This window comes from Macaca mulatta, chromosome X, assembly GCF_049350105.2.
Source record: "Macaca mulatta isolate MMU2019108-1 chromosome X, T2T-MMU8v2.0, whole genome shotgun sequence".
Classification (NCBI taxonomy): Eukaryota; Metazoa; Chordata; class Mammalia; order Primates; family Cercopithecidae; genus Macaca; species Macaca mulatta.
The window spans coordinates 73,982,666-74,000,647 of NC_133426.1; positions in this window are offsets into that span (position 1 = coordinate 73,982,666).

Sequence of the window (17,982 nt, forward strand, 5' to 3'; positions counted from 1 at the left end):
AAGGAAGGAGATCTCTTACAGCACTCTATGCTCAGGAAATTATGAGTCAGGGTAAGTAAACCTTAGAGTGCAAGGCTTGGAGGGATGGAAGATGAGGCTAGAGAGGAAGGTGGATGGGACCTAGCCATAGGAGTCTCAGATGCCACATTAAGAAGCTTAGCTTCTATCTAAAGCTAATGGGGACCGAGTTAGCAATTTTAAGCAGGGACAATCAGTCAGTTGAAAGATCCTTTGGAGTGCAGCAAGTGCATGAATGAATAAACAAATCTATGTCACAATTTTACTTAAAAATGTGCAATGTTTTCCAGAAGGCTACGGAATAAAGCCAGAATTCATTGGTTTGGTTCTCTACAAGCTGCTGTAACCTAAAATTCTCTTCTCAACTCACTCTCTGCTCTAGCCACACAAACCTCTTCACTCATTTAAAGCCCTAACCTTAACCCTAACCCTAACTCCAGTCACTTTGACACTAGAGAAGTTTAATTGTTATCCAGTGGGCTGTATTAGAAAGAGCACCAATGAGGGGTGAGGAGTGGAGGGTTGAGATAGGGCTTGGGATTTCAATCTACATCCTGCTGTTGACTTACTGCAGTCATCCTTCCCTATTTCTGGATTTCAGTGTCCCAAACTGTATATTAATCTAACTGATCTTATGAAAGATTACCAATCTCCCTCCCATTTCAGATCCAAGTCTCTAGGATTATGTCAGTCATATGGTCCACATTCCTTGCCCTAGAAGGGTACAGAGGCTATGGCAAGGGAATGTATAAAGCATGTGGGTCTAGAAGAAATACCATGTCTCTGTGGTAGATGAATACTGCAAATGGTATCTAAGAGACATTTCTGACTTCCTCACCCAGATTGAAAACACAGATCTTTCTCTGTGTCTCTATTTCTCTGTATCTATCTCTGTTTATATATGTGTGTGTGTCTATTTCTCTATTTCTGTCTCTCTCTCTTTATATATATAATATATATTTATGAAATATAAAATAAATATTTCATATTTATTAAATATTTATTTCATATATACACATATACAGTATACATACATATATAAATCAGTGTCTCTATATATGTTACATATACTAACATATTAACATATACATTATATATAAGCATATATTTATATTATATAAATAATATAGATTTATATATATTATATAAATAATAAATATATGTAACCATACACATTTCTCTGTCTTGGTTTCTATCTCTTTATTTGGAAAATATAATATATATATATTCTCTCTGTCTTCATATAGAGACTGAGACAGAAATAGAGACGCTTTTAAATAGAAACATTTAATTATATATGTATTTATATTATATATTTGTATATATGTATATTATATACATATATGTTATTATATATAATATGCATATTACATATATATAATATTTTTTTCTAATTTGGGTATCCAAAGAATGGGGCAATAGGAGGACTACAGGGGCATTTTGGGTTGCATTGGTTTGACTTTGTCTAGCCTCAGTAACTCATGAAAGCCCATATAAAATATTTCACAAAATGAATCTTGTAAGTAAAACTCCATAGGATACATATTCATTCATGTCCAAGGAGATCTGCTGTCTGATATTTTCCAGTCTAGGAAAGGTAGTTATTTTTATGTGAAACCAAAGTCACAATGGCACAAGTCAGGTAAGTAAAAGTATAGATAGAGAGATGGATAAGTATATGAATTAAAGATATTACCAGGACCTTTTCTAGCTGACTGGCAGCAAAGGGGAAAAGCTTAACAACGTTTACAAAAGTAATGGCTAATAGAATATGTCAGTGAGTACTTAATTTGCATGTTTTTTATTTAATGTGAAAACAGAGCTCGGGTTCTTTTCTGACTCATTTTTCAATACCTTCAAATTTCTATAACCCTATCCCATTTTCCCTTCCAGGTTGGAAAAAGTTGGATCAGTTGAGCCCAGAGAAATGAGTTGCAGGATTTCAGAGGCGAGTATGAAAATAAATAATAATGACCATTTAAAATGATAGCATTTGCACAATGCTTCACTGTTCCAATTCTCTTTTGCATAAATCATCTTGATTCTTTTAATAACCATGCTGTAGTGTATGGTCAGGGCCTTTACACATGCTATTCTCTTTGTTTTGAAAGTTTTTCCTACCTATCTTTGCCTAGTTCTACTAATGCCTCAAATCTTAGCTCTGTGGTCATTTTTTAGAGAAACCTCTAACTTCACTGTCCATAGCAAGCCTCCTTTTCATACACTAAGGGCACTGGTATCTTTCTTTGTTTCTCTTAATATAATTGCAATCTTATTATGAGTGGGCATGATTATTTGATTAGTACATCTCTATAATATAAAAATTATTGCTGAGAAGTGAGCAGGCATGGCATATAATCAGTTTTTACTAATGCAATATGAAAAAGGTGACATTTGTCACTTACTGGCTACAGCACTTAAAAAGCAGGTGCACCTTTCCTATTCTCTCTTTGTTCTTCTCTTGCCTGGGTGTAGAAGCTTATGATGCCATAGGACAGTAGTTCTCAAACTTTATTGAGACAGGTTCATTTATAATGACAGCTTCATTGTCTGGTGAGAGTGTGTCTCTGCTTCCAAGATGGCACCTTGGACACTGCATCCTCTGGAAAGGAGAAATGCTGTGGTCTCATATGGCAGAAGGCAGACAAGCAAGAAAAGGGGATGAACTCTCTCCATCAAGCCCTTTTATAAGGGTACCTAACTTAATGCATAAGGACAAAGCCCTCAATCACCTTCCAAAGGGCACAGCTCCCAGTGTCTTTGCATTGGAGATTAAGTTTCAATGTAAATTTTAGAGGGGACAAAAACATTCAAGCTATAATATCCACCCTATGAAATAAGTATTCATTCTTTACAATGCAGCCATAAAATAGGAACAAGATTATGTCCTTTACAGGGGCATGGATGGAGCTGGAAGCGATTATCCTCAGCTAACTAATGCAGGAACAGAAAACCAAACACTGCATGTTCTCACTTATAAGTGGGAGCTGAACCATGAGAACACATGGACACATGAGGGGAACAACACACATTGGTGCCTGTTGTGGGGGTTGGGGGAGCATCAGGAAGAACAGCTAATGGATGCTGGGCTTAATACCTAGGTGATGGGTTGATCTGTGCAGCACACCACCATGGCACACATTTACCTGTGTAACAAATCCACACATCCTGCATATGTACCCTGGAACTTAAAATAAAAGTTGAAGAAAAAAATAAATAAGTGTTGATTCTGTGTTTTACAAGATATTTATTGGGGGTCTGCTACCTGCCAGGCACAGTGTAGGTAAGGTATTTCTAGCCTCTTTATAATAATGAGAAAACTGAAAAAAAATATAAATATAAATATAAATATAAATATATATATATATATATATATATACACACACACAGAGAGAGAGAGAGAGAGAGAGAGAGAGAGAGAGAGAGAGAGAGAGAGAAAGGTAAAGGGATTTAAGCTCACAGAGCTAAAAATGACTAATCTAGAGTTCCAACTCACGTCTATCATTCTACATCCAAGGTTCTCTCTATTACATGCTGTATAGAGTGAGCAATATCAGCAAGTGAAACATGAACAAAAGTAAGCATTGTATATTTTTTAATTGAAATAAATTTCATTTCCATGTATTTGGGAAAATTCATGGTACATTAGTACATTACTGGGATCACTGGCAATATGATCAGCCAAAATTTATTGAACACCAATTGTTTGCTGGATAGTAAGGATGTATACAAAATATCAATAACATTAGGCATACTCTGCTAAGTGCCAAGTGAGTGGTAGAAGTGTTCCAGGTCTTCGGAGAAGGACAAGAGCACTGTGAGTTGGAGTGGATCTGGTATGCTTCACAGAAAATGTAAACTTTGAGCTGAGCCTTGGAAGACAGGTAAGAGTCTAATAAAAGGAGTAGGAAGAGGAAGAAGGGCATTTCAAGGAGAAGAAATAATGTGAACGAAAGCTTCCCAAGGTGTTGAAAATCCAGGTCGGGCATCGCTGGTTTTGGACCAATAGTCCAATACAGATACAAACTTCTGAACAAAATGTGATAAGTGAAAACACAGCTGGTTTTAAGGATTGAAAAGAGTGATAAACAGGTATGAGAGTGGGAGACAAAGGTCCTGAACTGAGTTACTGAAAGTGACAGCACTTTATAAACTGCAAAGCACAATACACATAGAAGTGATTAAAAAACTATTGCTGTTGCTGTTATTGCTATCTACCACTGAGTAAATGGCTTTATTTAATAATCATTGAGTTTCATCATTGAATGGTGGTTATTTCTATAAACCAATCAAAGGCATAACCTCTGTCCAGAAAGACTTTGAAAACAAAATATACAAATGGAAAACTTTCTTTCATTTCAGCTTATTGGAAGTTTAGAAGGGCCTGAGTCAGCAGGTGGGTGACTTGAGGCACTGTAAATCCTTCACACTTAAGGTGAGCTTCTTGGAGGAAATGGGTTTGGGAAAGGTAAATTTTGATCAAGGAAAAATAAAATTTGACAGAATGAGCCAGCAATATTAATGATTGTCTCTCACTTTGGACAGCATTTCAATCTCTTTGGTGACTTGTATGCATTCATTTTCCTCTCATTCTGACTCTGGGAAATGAGGGGAAATGATATTGCAATTCTATATGAATGCAGTCTTGAGGGCTATGGAGCCAAGATGCCTGGGTTCAAATACCAGCTATGTAAGTTCCCAGCTGTGAGAAGTTACACCTCTCTGAACCTCAGAGAGAAAGAATAATCCCTACTTTGCAGAATTCTGATGAGGATTAAATAAAATATGTATATATAGGGCCTAAGGTGTTCCTCAAATATAATTTCTTGTTTGCTTCCCTGACAATATAGAGCATAAGTTTGAGAGTCAGAGAAGATATGAGTCCAAGTGAAGAAAATTAATTTATTCATTCAACAAATTGCAATTGAGTTCCTCCTAAATGTCTAGCTTGGTGAAAGGGGCCAGAGATAAGAGCAATAAACAAAGCATACAGGATCCTTATTTTTGTAGAGTGAACAGGCTAGGTCTTTTTGACATATACCTGCTTTGTGCCTGTAATATTTAATTCAACTGATCCTCAGTTTCCTCAATGGAAGAATAGTCATTGCCCAACATACTTTATAGGGAAGTTGTGAAGATCAGATTAGATAACACACAGAAGAATTCTTATAAACAGTATATTACTATACTGATGAAATTGTTAGTAGCTGTGTTCCTATTTGATCCCAAGGGCAGGGGAGCTCAAAGGCATGGGTTGCTAGCTGTAGGTACCAGAGAGCATCTTATTACAGAATCCTGACCAGGAGTCTGATAAGACTGAAGGATATGAGAATGTCAGCAACAGCATTAGCCCAGTTGCTGGTGGTATCCAGGCACTTTGTACAGCTGGGAAGGTGTACCTCTGTAATGGTGAAGGAGAAAACCTTTGTCTTTTGAGCCTCCAGTCATTACTTCTTGTACTCAACTTTCCTGTTTTCCCTGACCAGAAGCCCACATTTTCATTGCCTTCCAAATGTTCTCCTTGTTCCCCTCTCTAAGTAAATATGCTCTAAGGAAATGATCAGGTCAATTCAATCGTATTGATGTGCCAATGACTGCAAAAATTTTATAGGTGACCACTCCTAAGGAAAGGGGCATTGAATTGAAGGCTTAGCCTTACAACAAACAGAAAATTAATGGTAGTATTCTGGGGAATATCAATAAAGCTCAAGTTCCTTGGAAATCATACCAGGTGGATGAAGGCTGTTGCCACTATAGGATACTTAAAATAGAAAAAACATAAAATGTCACAGCTAAAAGACTTCTCATATTATGTTCCCTAGAACAGTAGTCATTCATCTATTCTTCTGTAAAGGAAGAAGATGACAAAGTGTTTATCATTATCTCTGGAAATGCCGTTTAGCAGCCTCAAAGCATAGATATTTTATGGATCATTGATAGGGTTAAGAGAGAAAACAGATCAATTGATATACACAGAAAAACTCATCTTTAAATCTCACTAATAAGGTCCTCAGGCTGTAGTAGTTCTCAAAAATGTGTACTTTCTGACTCTGTAAATGAAATCTATTTATTTGATTGTCTTCTCAGAAACTCCCGTTTAAGGAAACTATCCCTCAATTTTTCCAAAAGGAACCCCCTCATTTACATGGTTACTGAGGTCTAAGATGTTCCTACAATGAGATTCCACTCTATGGTGCTAATTAATTGGCGAAAATATGGACATCTGATCCAAGCTTGTACAATAAGTCCTCACTTGGACTTTTGGACCAAGAGATTTCAGCTTAGTTTGGTTCTTAATTTGAGTTTAGCACTGTTAGCAATGGCCATTTTCTCCCATGTGGACTTAGAATAAAGAAAGTGGTCAGTGGAGAGAAGACAAGACATGCCAAGAGAAGTAGAGACAATGGAGGGAGAGAAAGAGTCCTGAAAGCATTCAGTCCCTATTCCAATGGCATCTGAGGCCCAGTAGAATTCTTGTTCTGTGAGACATCTTTGTAGGCTTAGTTACAACCAGATCTGTAGGCTAAGTTATTACATTTTTCTTTTTGCTTAAGTGAATTCAACTGGGCTTCTCTTGCAACCAGGATTCCTAGTTAATAAAACTCCATATTTATGAAAACCAATACAAGTCATTAATGATCTTTTACATTCACACAATCTTACTATTATACAAGTATTTTCTTCTTTGATTTGTGTTATTACTTGTTCACATATGATTTTCTAATGGCAGAAGTTGTAGGCCAGGTGCTATTTCCATCGTTAAGAAACCTGTAGAAACTGAGGCACAAAGCAACTCAAATATTTATCAGTGATCAATATCAGAGCTAAAACACATATTAAGGTATTATGATTTTAGATTGTTCATGACTTTTGTTGTCTCAGTCCAGTGTGGAACATCTTGACTTTGAGCTAGTAATTATCACAGATAAAGATGGCAGGTTAAAGAAGTCAAAATGTTCCCTCTAACCAACTAAAGCCAATGCCATAGTATTTGAGCATAGCCATTCTGAGCCCAAGGTGGTTGAGACATTCATGCAATATGGCATACAGTAGTTCAGAGAGCACAAGCTGTGGAGTCAGAAGATATCTGAACCTTGAGCTGGGCACAGTGGCATGTGCCTGTAGCCCCAGCTACTTGGGAGGCTGAGGCAGGAAAATTGCTTGAGCCTAAAAGTTTGAGTCCAGGCTGGGCAATATAGCAAAACCCCATCTCTTAGAAAAAGTGAAAATAAAGAATAAGGAAGTTGGTTGAATCTTGTCTTTACCACACATTTTCAAACTGTGTGGAATTGAGCAAGCCATTTAAACTTTACGAGCCTCAGTTTCCTCATCTATGAAATGAGATTAAAAATACCTTCTTGGAGTGGCAGCAGTAGCTGCAGTTGCAAGTGTCCAGGCTCTGGGCTAGGGCAGTGATGGCACCGTCTTTTGCCCAGGCACATAGGGAGGCCAGGATTGGGATTTGGAGGATGCAGTGGACTATGGGAACAGTCTGGAGTCTGAGGAACTGGAGTTTGAGGAGTTGCTGCTAAAGCCGGAGCCTGAACCAGACCCCAAAAGAGGAAGCCTTGGTCCTGGATCAGGAGCCTCTGGCAGTCAGGATGAGAAAGAGGAGCCAGGACTATTCATGGATGATCTGGGGTATGGTAGCATTGAGGACCCGGAGCTCAAATAAGGAAGACAGAGGAAGAAGCTGAAAAGCTTTGGGAGCCACAGAATGAAGTAGACAAGCAGATGAATATAAGTCTACCTCTAGACAATGCTAGCCCAGTGATAATCCACTGAGGAGAAGATGAAGGCTGATGTCGCTTCCATCTATGTTGGCAATGTGAACTATGATGCAACAACAGAAGTGCTAGAAGCACACTTTTGTGGTTGTGGTTCAGTCAACAGTGTTACCATACTCTTCGGCTAATTAGAGGCTATTCCAAGGGGTTTGTATGTACAGAGTTCTGAAACAAAGAGTCAGTGAGGACTTCCTTGGTCTTTCTACATAGAGAAAGAAAAATCGATGATCCTCAAATAAACGAACAGACCAGGCATCAGCACAACAGACAGGTTTTCCAGGAGCCCTGGTTCCTGGACTACAAACTACAACAGTTCCAGCTCTTAGTTCTACAGTGGTTTTAGCAATAGGCCCTGAGGTTGAGCTGCAGGGGCCAGGCTAAAATAATATAATATTCCCCTTACTGAAAATGAAGTGTATATTGGGAAAAAGAGAAAAGAAGAGAAAATGAATTAGAAAAATGAAAAGCAGATGAAAAAAGGAAAAACCTCCCCAGCTGAACTCATAAAGTGTATTAGGATTAGATGGGGGGGGAAGCTTTGAAAAGTCTAAACTGCTGTATGTGTACCACTTGTTCTGATATTTCAACAAAATAGAAGTTTATTCCATGAATGTTGAAAAATGATGACTTCGATTCTTCACTTTATATTATGAACTTTTCGAGAGCGTGTTTAGCACATAGTAGGTGCATTTTGACTAAGAGAAAAGGCCCACACAGATGACATACAAATATCATTTAGTAGTTAGGATAACATAAGCTCTAGAGAAAAGTTCAGGGGTTCCAATCCTGATTTTATTACTTATTACGTGTATGACTTTCAACAAGTTGCTATATTCTCTGAGCTTCTCTTTCTTCATCTGTAAAATAAAATTAATAATAGTACCTTTCTAATAGGATTGTTGTGAGGATTCAGTTCATTCACATAAAGCAGTTAGAAGAATGGCTGAGTTCATGTTCATATTAAGTGAGTTAGTTCATCTGAGGCTCTTAGAAGAATGGCTAGGCCGGGCACGGTGGCTTACGCCTATAATCCCAGCACTTTGGGAGGCTGAGGCGGGTGGATCAACTGAGGTCAGGAATTCGAGACCAGTCTGGCCAACATAGTGAATCTCCATCTCTACTAAAAAGACAAAAATTAGCCGGGCATGGTGGTGCACACCTGTAGTCCCAGCTACTCGGGAGGCTGAGCCAGGAGAATCACTTGAACCTGGGAGGCAGAGGCTGCAGTGAGCCAAGATTGTGCCACAGCACTCCAGCATCCTGGGCGACAGAGCAAAACTCCATCAAAGAAAGAAAGAAAGAAAGAAAGAAAGAAAGAAAGAAAGAAAGAAAGAAAGAAAGAAAGAAAGAAAGAAAGAAAGAGAGAGAGAGAAAGAGAGAAAAGAAAGAAAACAAGAAGACAAATGGCTAGCACATAGTCAGTGTATAATAAATGTTAGCTGCTATAATAGTCCATCACTTACATCCTATAATAGATAATAGACGCACAACCTAGTTATTCCTTGATAAGGTCCTTTCATTTCAATCTGAACACACAAACTAAAAGTCCTTGCGATATTGTATTCCTTTTGTGTCCATATCGCTGTCCTGGCTTGCCATCTTTGACAGGAACTGCTTTTAACAGCTTTGCATCCATGTTTTCTGGACACTGCCATAATGCACACAATTACATTTTGGCCAGCATTGAAAAGCAGGTGACTAAGGGATGATAATGCTGAATGGGAGACAAAGGAGCTGTTTCTGATAAGCTAGTATTTGATTGTTGTATTTGAATATGCTTTAGTCCCAGATTAAGTTGATTCAGGAAAGAATATAGCCAGAATTGGTATTCTATGAAATTCTATGCGAATGTAATCAGTTTTGGTCTGTTGAAAAATACTGTTTATTTTTCTCCATGGCTTTGATCATAATAATTCAAACTTTTAGTATACAAAAGCTTGAATCATCTATCTAAATAAAGTAACAGATTTTCAACTGACAAATACCAAAGCACTGTTTGTGACTCATTAGGTATAGGAATTTCTGCTGATAACCCTGTACTTTCCAAACTATGAGAGAATAACGCCCCTTCTTTTTATTTAAGTTGCATTTTTACTTGGCCAGAAATTAAGGAAACTTCTGACGTTCACAAGTTGATTCATGATATTCTAAGTAGTTATCTGCCCTGGATCAGGGTGAAACTAAGGGGGCTGGGGACATTTCCTCAGGGGCTTCTGAGATATGTCAAACTTCTCTGTTAGGCATGTAGAGGAAGGCATTAGCAAGGAATTGTAGGATTCCACCTACAACACATCGTCAGTGCTATCACCATGTGACTTCACTGTCACCCATTTCCAGAGGCAGCTGCCAGGAAATTAGTACAAAGAATTTGTCCTTATGTCAAGATAGAGCCAGTCCAACCCTAACCAAAGTTTTCAGTTAGCAACAAATAATTTGTATCTCTGGGGTCAGGGATCACTTGCTGAGTGTGGCTAATTTCTTAAAACCCTGGTGTGGAAAAAAGAATTCTGACAAAGGAGAATGCGTGTCCCATATTTCTCTGCGTCTGAATAGCTAAACGACCTTGGGTGAGTCACTCAAGCTTTCAGAGGTTCAGGTTCCTCTTCTCTGCAACAGAGCTAATAGTGCATGCTGTGCTTAACTCCAAAAGTCTCTATGAAAATTGACTGAGGTATTACATGCAAATGTTCTTTGTCTACCACAATGTCTTCTACAAAAGTCAGGTGGTATCACTGCTGCCAGAGAGTGAAGGTGCAAAGACAGCGTGAAGGCACTCCTCCTCATCATTTGTATTATTTCACCAGAGAAATAATACGGATATGATAGCAATCATTTAGTACCTTTGAATTCTACAGCGAGGTTCTGTTACTGTGAAAGATAGCACTCGCCTCAATTGCATCTTTGGCCTTATGCCGATTTCCCCAGAATACTCCATTCTTAAAGGCCCAAAGGTGACATACGTTCTTTGATTCATGGTCATTTTCCCTTTTGGCAGCTACTGAGTCCCACCTCAGTACCTGGTGGAGCCTAAATGAATATGAGCCAAGATTCCCAGTATTTTGCCATCTACAAATATACGTTTTGCAGCAAAGAATACTGCCAAGGACATTTCTAGAGTAGACTGGGATAGAGCTTTTTTCCTGGGGAAGAGTGAAATGTGGGTGGGGAGGAAGAGGGACCTTGCTAAACTAATTTTCAACTGTTGACCTCTGCTTCACATGTTTTGAAATCTTTTAAATGTGGAGTTTAAACTTTGAATCCCAAATGTTATCCCTGGCACCTGAACTTGGGGTCAAATATCCTTAGGCATTTTGAAAAGCAAATAGCACTACACAGATGATACCAGTAATTAACTGTTGCCTAATGCCCGGGAAGCAACATGACAGTCAGTTTTGTGTCAAACAGACCAGGCTTCAACCTTCAACTCTGTCTCAATATCGTTACCTTTAAAATGGGAATAATAACAAACAATAATATTTCACTTGGAAAGCTATTATAACAATTACACAATATACATGTTGTCACATAATAGACAGTTAAAATAATCTTTATTATGCATTTTCTTTGCATTCATCATATTACTAAGCTTTTCACAACAAATCATCAAGAAAGAAGTTATTATCTCCATTTTAGAAAAAAAGTAAAATGATGTTTAAAGTGGTTAAGTGATTAAGACAGAGGTCACATGGCATATAAATAAGAATGGAAATTATTTTTATTTTTCATCAAATGTAACTGTACAACTCTGTTACAAAATGCCTTGCTATAACAAAGATTCAATAACGTCCCTGCTTACCTAATGTCTGGTTCTTATATTATGGATGAACAGAGCACCACACTATAACATCAGAGAGGTAGTTGAAGTACATTGGTAAGAGATCAGTTGCTTTCTAATAGAACACCTAGGTTCATAGTACTGGCCCTGCCTCTTATTAGCTGGCTAACCTTGGGCAAATTATTTCTGAGCCTCAATTAGCCCCTCTATAAAGTAGGAATAAAACTGCTTGGTTTCTTACGCAAAAATGTGTAATTATCAATGTTCTGCAATGCCAGTATATCACAGTGGGTTGCCAGTAAGTTATCATTAGAAGTAAAACGGCAGAAGTATAGACAAACCTCTCTCTTTCTTATGTAACTTTTGTAACATATTTACATTTAATTTTTTTTCTTTTTTTTTTTTTTAGATGGATTCTTGCTCTGTCACCCAGGCTGGAGAGCAGTGGTGTGATCTCTGCTCAGTGCAACCTCCACCTCCCAAGTTCAAGTGATTCTGCTGCCTCTGTTTCCTGAGTAGTGGGATTAGAGGTGTGCACCACCATGCCCAGCTAATTTTTGTATTTTTAGTAGAGACGGGGTCTCACCATGTTGGTCAGGCTGGTCTCGAACTCCTGACCTCGTGATCCGCCTGCCTTGGCCTCCCAAAGTGCTGGGATTACAGGCGTGAGCCAACGAGCCCCGCTGCATTTATATATAATATTGTATACCTATATTTGTATACCTATAAATATAATATTGTATACCTATATTTTGGTTAAACAAAACATGTAGAGCTCTTAGTCCCAGTGTCTAGCAGAGTGCCTGGCATACAGTGAAAATTTCCACTCATTTGTTAACAAATTTAAAAAATGAAAATGAAGGAACGGCAATGCACAAGGTGGGAGATACTGCCTGGTGGAGGGGAAAGATTTATTTCTGTATCTATAGATCTCTATCTATAAAATTAGAATACATATCTGGTTGTGATAAGTATTTTAAAAGAGATAGAAATAAAGTACTATATAATTTAATTATGATTAATCAATTTAGAGAAGAATTCCCAATATTGAATCCCAAAGAATTCAACATTTGGGCTGTTGTTTGAAAGATAAGTTGAATTTGGTCATGAAGGAAGTGAGGGGGGATGAAATTTCAGTAAACGGTAACAGCAAGGTCCAAAGACAGTCAGGTCTTCAGTAGTGTGGAGTATATTCAGAGGGAGCCCAAGATGTCTGATGTGGCTAAAAAGATTGGTGGTTGGTAGGAGGAAGAGGTGTCAGAAGAGACTGTAAAGAAAAATTGAAACTTGATTGTGATGGACTTTAAAGGCTAGGCTATGGGACTTGGACATGAATCTGCAGGCCAGTGGTTGCAGACTGGCAGCCCACAAACTGATTCTTATCAACAGACATGTGTTGTTTGGCCTGCAGAGGTTTGGCCTGCATGATTTTAAACCATCTGAATTAGTAGCTATCATTTTCAAAAATCAAGAGATGCCACATTAAAATATGAAATACTGCTGTTCTTGAAGATAATGAAATATCTGGAACATTGAGGCCACATTCCTGACTGACAGCAATCAGTTGGAGCTGAGTAGTGGCTGCCCACTTTACATGGGGCATCTGCTCCCTAGTCGATTACAGCTGCCACCACTCCCATTTATCTCTCTAATACCAAACTCTTTTCACTCATTTTTTTGTTACTTAAGAGACATTTGGGTTTGAAACCCCAGATGCAGGTAATTGAAGGTTATAGAGCAGAGGACAGATGCTATCAGAGTTGTCTTTTAAGGAAGAACTCTCTGTTCTCATTTTGTTGAGGATAGCCTGGAAGAGGGCAGCCAGGGGAGAAGTCAGCGCTGGAGCTATGAGAAAGGATAAGATGAGATGAAGGCTTCAACACTGAGGACAGAAAGAATATTGAGATGAGAAAGTAGTCCTTTATAAGCATCTATATAAGCAAAGGAAATAGCAGACGTCCACAAATCAGCAGAGGCAAGAACTCTGAAAGTTTATTCATAAGCCCCTCTTTTCATCTCCAACCTAGTTCAAATGTAATTATTTAAATTGTTCTTCACTCTCCTTCCTGGATCATGAATGAGCTCCTTAAAGACAGGGTCCACAGTGTCCCATTGATCAGTGAATTCCAAGTGCCTAGCACAGAGCCTGGCAAATAGTAAATGCTTAACAAATATTGGTTCAGTGCATGAATTGGAGTGATTCTCTACTTTGTTCATAAGTTGAAAAAAGGTTTATTACATTCCTAAATATGCTGAAATCACAGGACATTTGGCAAACCCCTAAAACCAAACTCCCAGTTTGGAAACAGAATTTTAATTCTGTGGAAATAAAATCCATTCATTTATTCAAAAAAATATTTATTAAACAATGACCATGTCCCACACCAGGCTGAGTCCTAAGGAATCAATGATGAACAAAAACCAACATGATTCCTGCTCTTAGGAAACACACAGTTTAGTGAGGAAAACAGACTGTCAGAAGTCCTCTAACAGAGAAATACTGCGTGCTATTAAAATATATTAAAAGGTGAGTGGGTGAGGGACTTGAGCTAGCCTAGGTAGTTCAGGAAGTCTTCCCCATGTGCTGATATGCATAGGCATTAACTAGATAAATAGAAGGATGAGCCAACATTGCAGGTAGAGGGAACAGAATATGCAAAGGCAGGAAGGATTATGGGGTCATTGGAGGAACTGAATAAAGGCCAGTGTGAGTGACTCTCAGAAAATAGGAGAAAAGGTGTATGAGGTGAGATCAGAGAGGCAGATCATGTGGGGTATGGTTAATGTTTTGGACTTTTCTATTAAGAGCAATGGGGAGCCAGTGACAGGAGTAAGTAGGGAAATAATATGACCAGATTAAACTTTCTAAAAAAACCTTCTATACAAATATATATTAAGAGTTAATTATTGATAAAGATTCAAAGGCAACAAAGTGGAGAGAGAATAGTATTTTCAAAAAAATGGTGCCAAAACAATAGGACACCTGTATAAAAAGTTGAGTATCTGTCTACAAAACTTAACTCAAAATGGATCACAGACCTAAATGTAAAACTGACAGCTATACAACTTCTCGAAGAAAACACAGATGAGAATCTGTGTGGTCTTGAGTTTGAAAATGATTTATTAGATCTCACACCATAATCTATAAGTGAACAAAGTGATGAGCTGGATTTCGTCAGAATTTAAAATGTTTGTGCTTCAAAAGACACTGGTATGATAATGAAGACAAACTACAGATAAGATATTGTTAAATCATATTTCTGATAATGAATTGTGTTCAGAATACGTAACTTAAAACCCCCATAATAAATTACAAGTAGCCCAATTTAAAAAAACAAAAAAAAAGAGAGAAAAAATTTGCACTCTTCATCAAAGAAAGTATACAATTGTAAAATAAGCACAATGAAAAATGTTCTGCATCTTTATTCATGGGATAAATGAAAATTAAATGGGAAAGACGCCTCTAATTAGAATACTAAAATTAAAAAGACTGACCATAGCAAGTATTGGTGAGATGGAAATGTAAAATGGTACAATCACTTAGAAAGATGATTTGGAAGTTTCTTATACAAGTAGGTATATACCTACCCTGTGACTCACCCATTCTGTGGCTAAGTATTTACCTGAAATGAAAGATGAAAGAATACATCCATACAAAGACGTTTATACAAATATTTATAGCAGCTTTATTTGTAGTAGCCCCAAACTGAAAAGAACCCAAATGTTCATAAAAAGTGTGGATAAACAGAGTGTGGTACAGCAATGCAATAGAATACTACTTAGCAATAAAGAAGAATGAACTAGTGATATACATAACAGCTTAAATGTATATCAAAGGCATTGTACTCAGTGAAAGATGCAAGTAAAAAAAAAAAAAAAAAAAGAGTACCTGCCGTACATTTTCATTGATATAAAACTCTGGAAAGTGAAAAACAATCTATACTGACCGAAAGCAGATCACTGGTTGCCTGAGGAGGAGTATGGGAGAGGTGGAGGGAAAATGTACAAAGTGGCACAATAGAAACTTTTGGAATCATAGATATGTTCACTATCATGATTGAATGATGGTTTCATGAATGCATGCGTGTATCAAAAATGATCAATTTATGCAACTTTAAATATGTGCAGCTTATTGTATATATCAATTATACCTCAGTACAGCTATTAAAAAAAAACCCTCTGACTGCACAATGCAGAACTGATTCTAGGAAAGAGTGGAAGGAGGGTGACTGTTTACAGGGCTCCAGGTGGAAGAGAACGGTGCCTTCTGGAAGTGAACTAGGTTGGCAACAGCAAAGATGAAATAAGTGGGCAGATGTGTGAGATACTTAGGAAATAAAACCCTATGGTCACCATTTTCCAAAGGTCAGCTCATCCTGGCTTTCCAGAGCAAAGATCTAGGGAAGACTTCATTAATAAATCCCTCTTGAAGTTGCAGAGGAAGCTTATAGCAGAAACTTACTCTCCAACTGACTAATCTGAGAGAACACCTCTGGTTCCATTTGATTACTAAAAAACTGCAAAGAAGAACAGGAGGAGAAAGAAGAAGAAAGCTGGTACAAACGGTGAACTTATATAATATTATTCAATAATTGTCTCTTGTTCTTAAAAGCAATGGGAAGAAAATAAGATTTGAGCTAGAAGATCACAGCTCAAAATCCAAATAAAGTATGTGGCCCTAATATGCTTACAGTAGTTAACTTTTCCTGATAATGATATAATTGTTGACAGCACCATCTTTAAAAATAAAAATAACATAGTGATCCTTCAGATTTGTTGAATGCTTTCCTGTTTACAAGTTTGTACTATACACATTACGTCTTTTAAATGATATACTAGCTTTCTGAAGGTAGCTTATATTGGCAACACTTTTCAGATGTGGAAACTGTGAAGACAATGTTGGTGATGTGGAAACAACATAAACTTTGGAGTCTTTCAGACCCGGATTTGAATGCCAGACTGCTTTTTATTCAGAGTAACTTCAGAGCATTATTTCTCACCTTAATTTTTTTCAGGTGTCTTAGTGTCTGTATGTCCTCCTCACTCCTGTTCGTTGTTCATTCAGTGATTTTTGCACCTTCCTTCACTGTTAATCTGTAGACAAATAGTTCTCCTGACTCTGAGACCTATGTTAATTCCATTCTACCATCCTGCCAGCCCACTCAATTCCTATTGAGCAATGCTAGTTGAAAGTTGTGGTGGGATTAAATGTTGCAATGAGTATTCAAATAAGGTTGAAGTATCTATGCATTCTACTTACATATGGTTGAGGTATATTCAAGGAAGGCTGTAGCCATTAAAATCTCAGGGAACAATTTTTCACCTCCTCAGGTGAAAGGGTCTTCAGGCCTTTGTGTTCTGGAAGGTTCATTTATAGCCATTTCCCAAATAACATTGAGATTGAGACGGATGAGTCTAGAGTCTAGCTCAAATGGCAATGGGCTGGAAGACTAGTTTAGTTTTTACTAATGTGGAACATAGAACAAAATTATGTCCTTGTTTCAGCCTGCTCATCTGTGAAGTAGAGCCTATCATATCCAGTCTCCCTTGCCTTTAGGTTTGAGTTACCTTCTTTGGTCAAGGTAAGTAAATGCCTATGATGTTTTGCTGTGCACAAGATAAAGCTACAACAAAGCTACAACCTGTCTTTTCTCTGTAGAAGACGGCAAAAAGCGAAAGAGACCCAGGCAAAAATCTCGGAATGACTTTTGAAACAGACAGCCTCCCTAGAATCAGAAGTCAAAGGAATTTAAAACATAGGGAGGCCCAGGGTCTCTACTGACATAAAAGAAAGCTGTTTTCGTTATAGGTTTACTTTTACATTTTCTCTCTCTTTCCATTCCCACCTGCCTCTCCACCTTTACACAGGGCTTATGGGACCTCCTCCACAAAAGAGCAGTTGCAATAACCCACATCATCCTCCACGCCTGGCTGTCCATCAAGAGGCGAAAAGCAGCCCTATATAGGTTCTATCCTTGGATAGTTCCGGTTGGAAAGTTTAAAATATGCAAAGGCAACTTGGAAAAGCAAGCGGCTGCATACAACACAAACCTTTGCAAAGCTCTGCACAAAATTGAGGGCCTATGCGTACATGGCAAGTGTTTTTAGTGTTTGCGTGTTTACCTGCTTGTCTGGGTGGTTTTGCCTTTGCAAGTCTGGATGAGAAATGCATGGTTAAAGGCAATTCCAGACAGGAAGAAAGGCAGAGAAGAGGGTAGAAATGACCTCTGATTCTTGGGGCTGAGGGTTCCTAGAGCAAATGGCACAATGCCAGGAGGCCCGATCTATCCCTATGACGGAATCTAAGGTTTCAGCTAGTATCTGCTGGCTTGGTCATGGCTTGCTCCTCAGTTTGTAGGAGACTCTCCCGTCTGCACGCTCTTATCAGTCCTGAAAAGAACC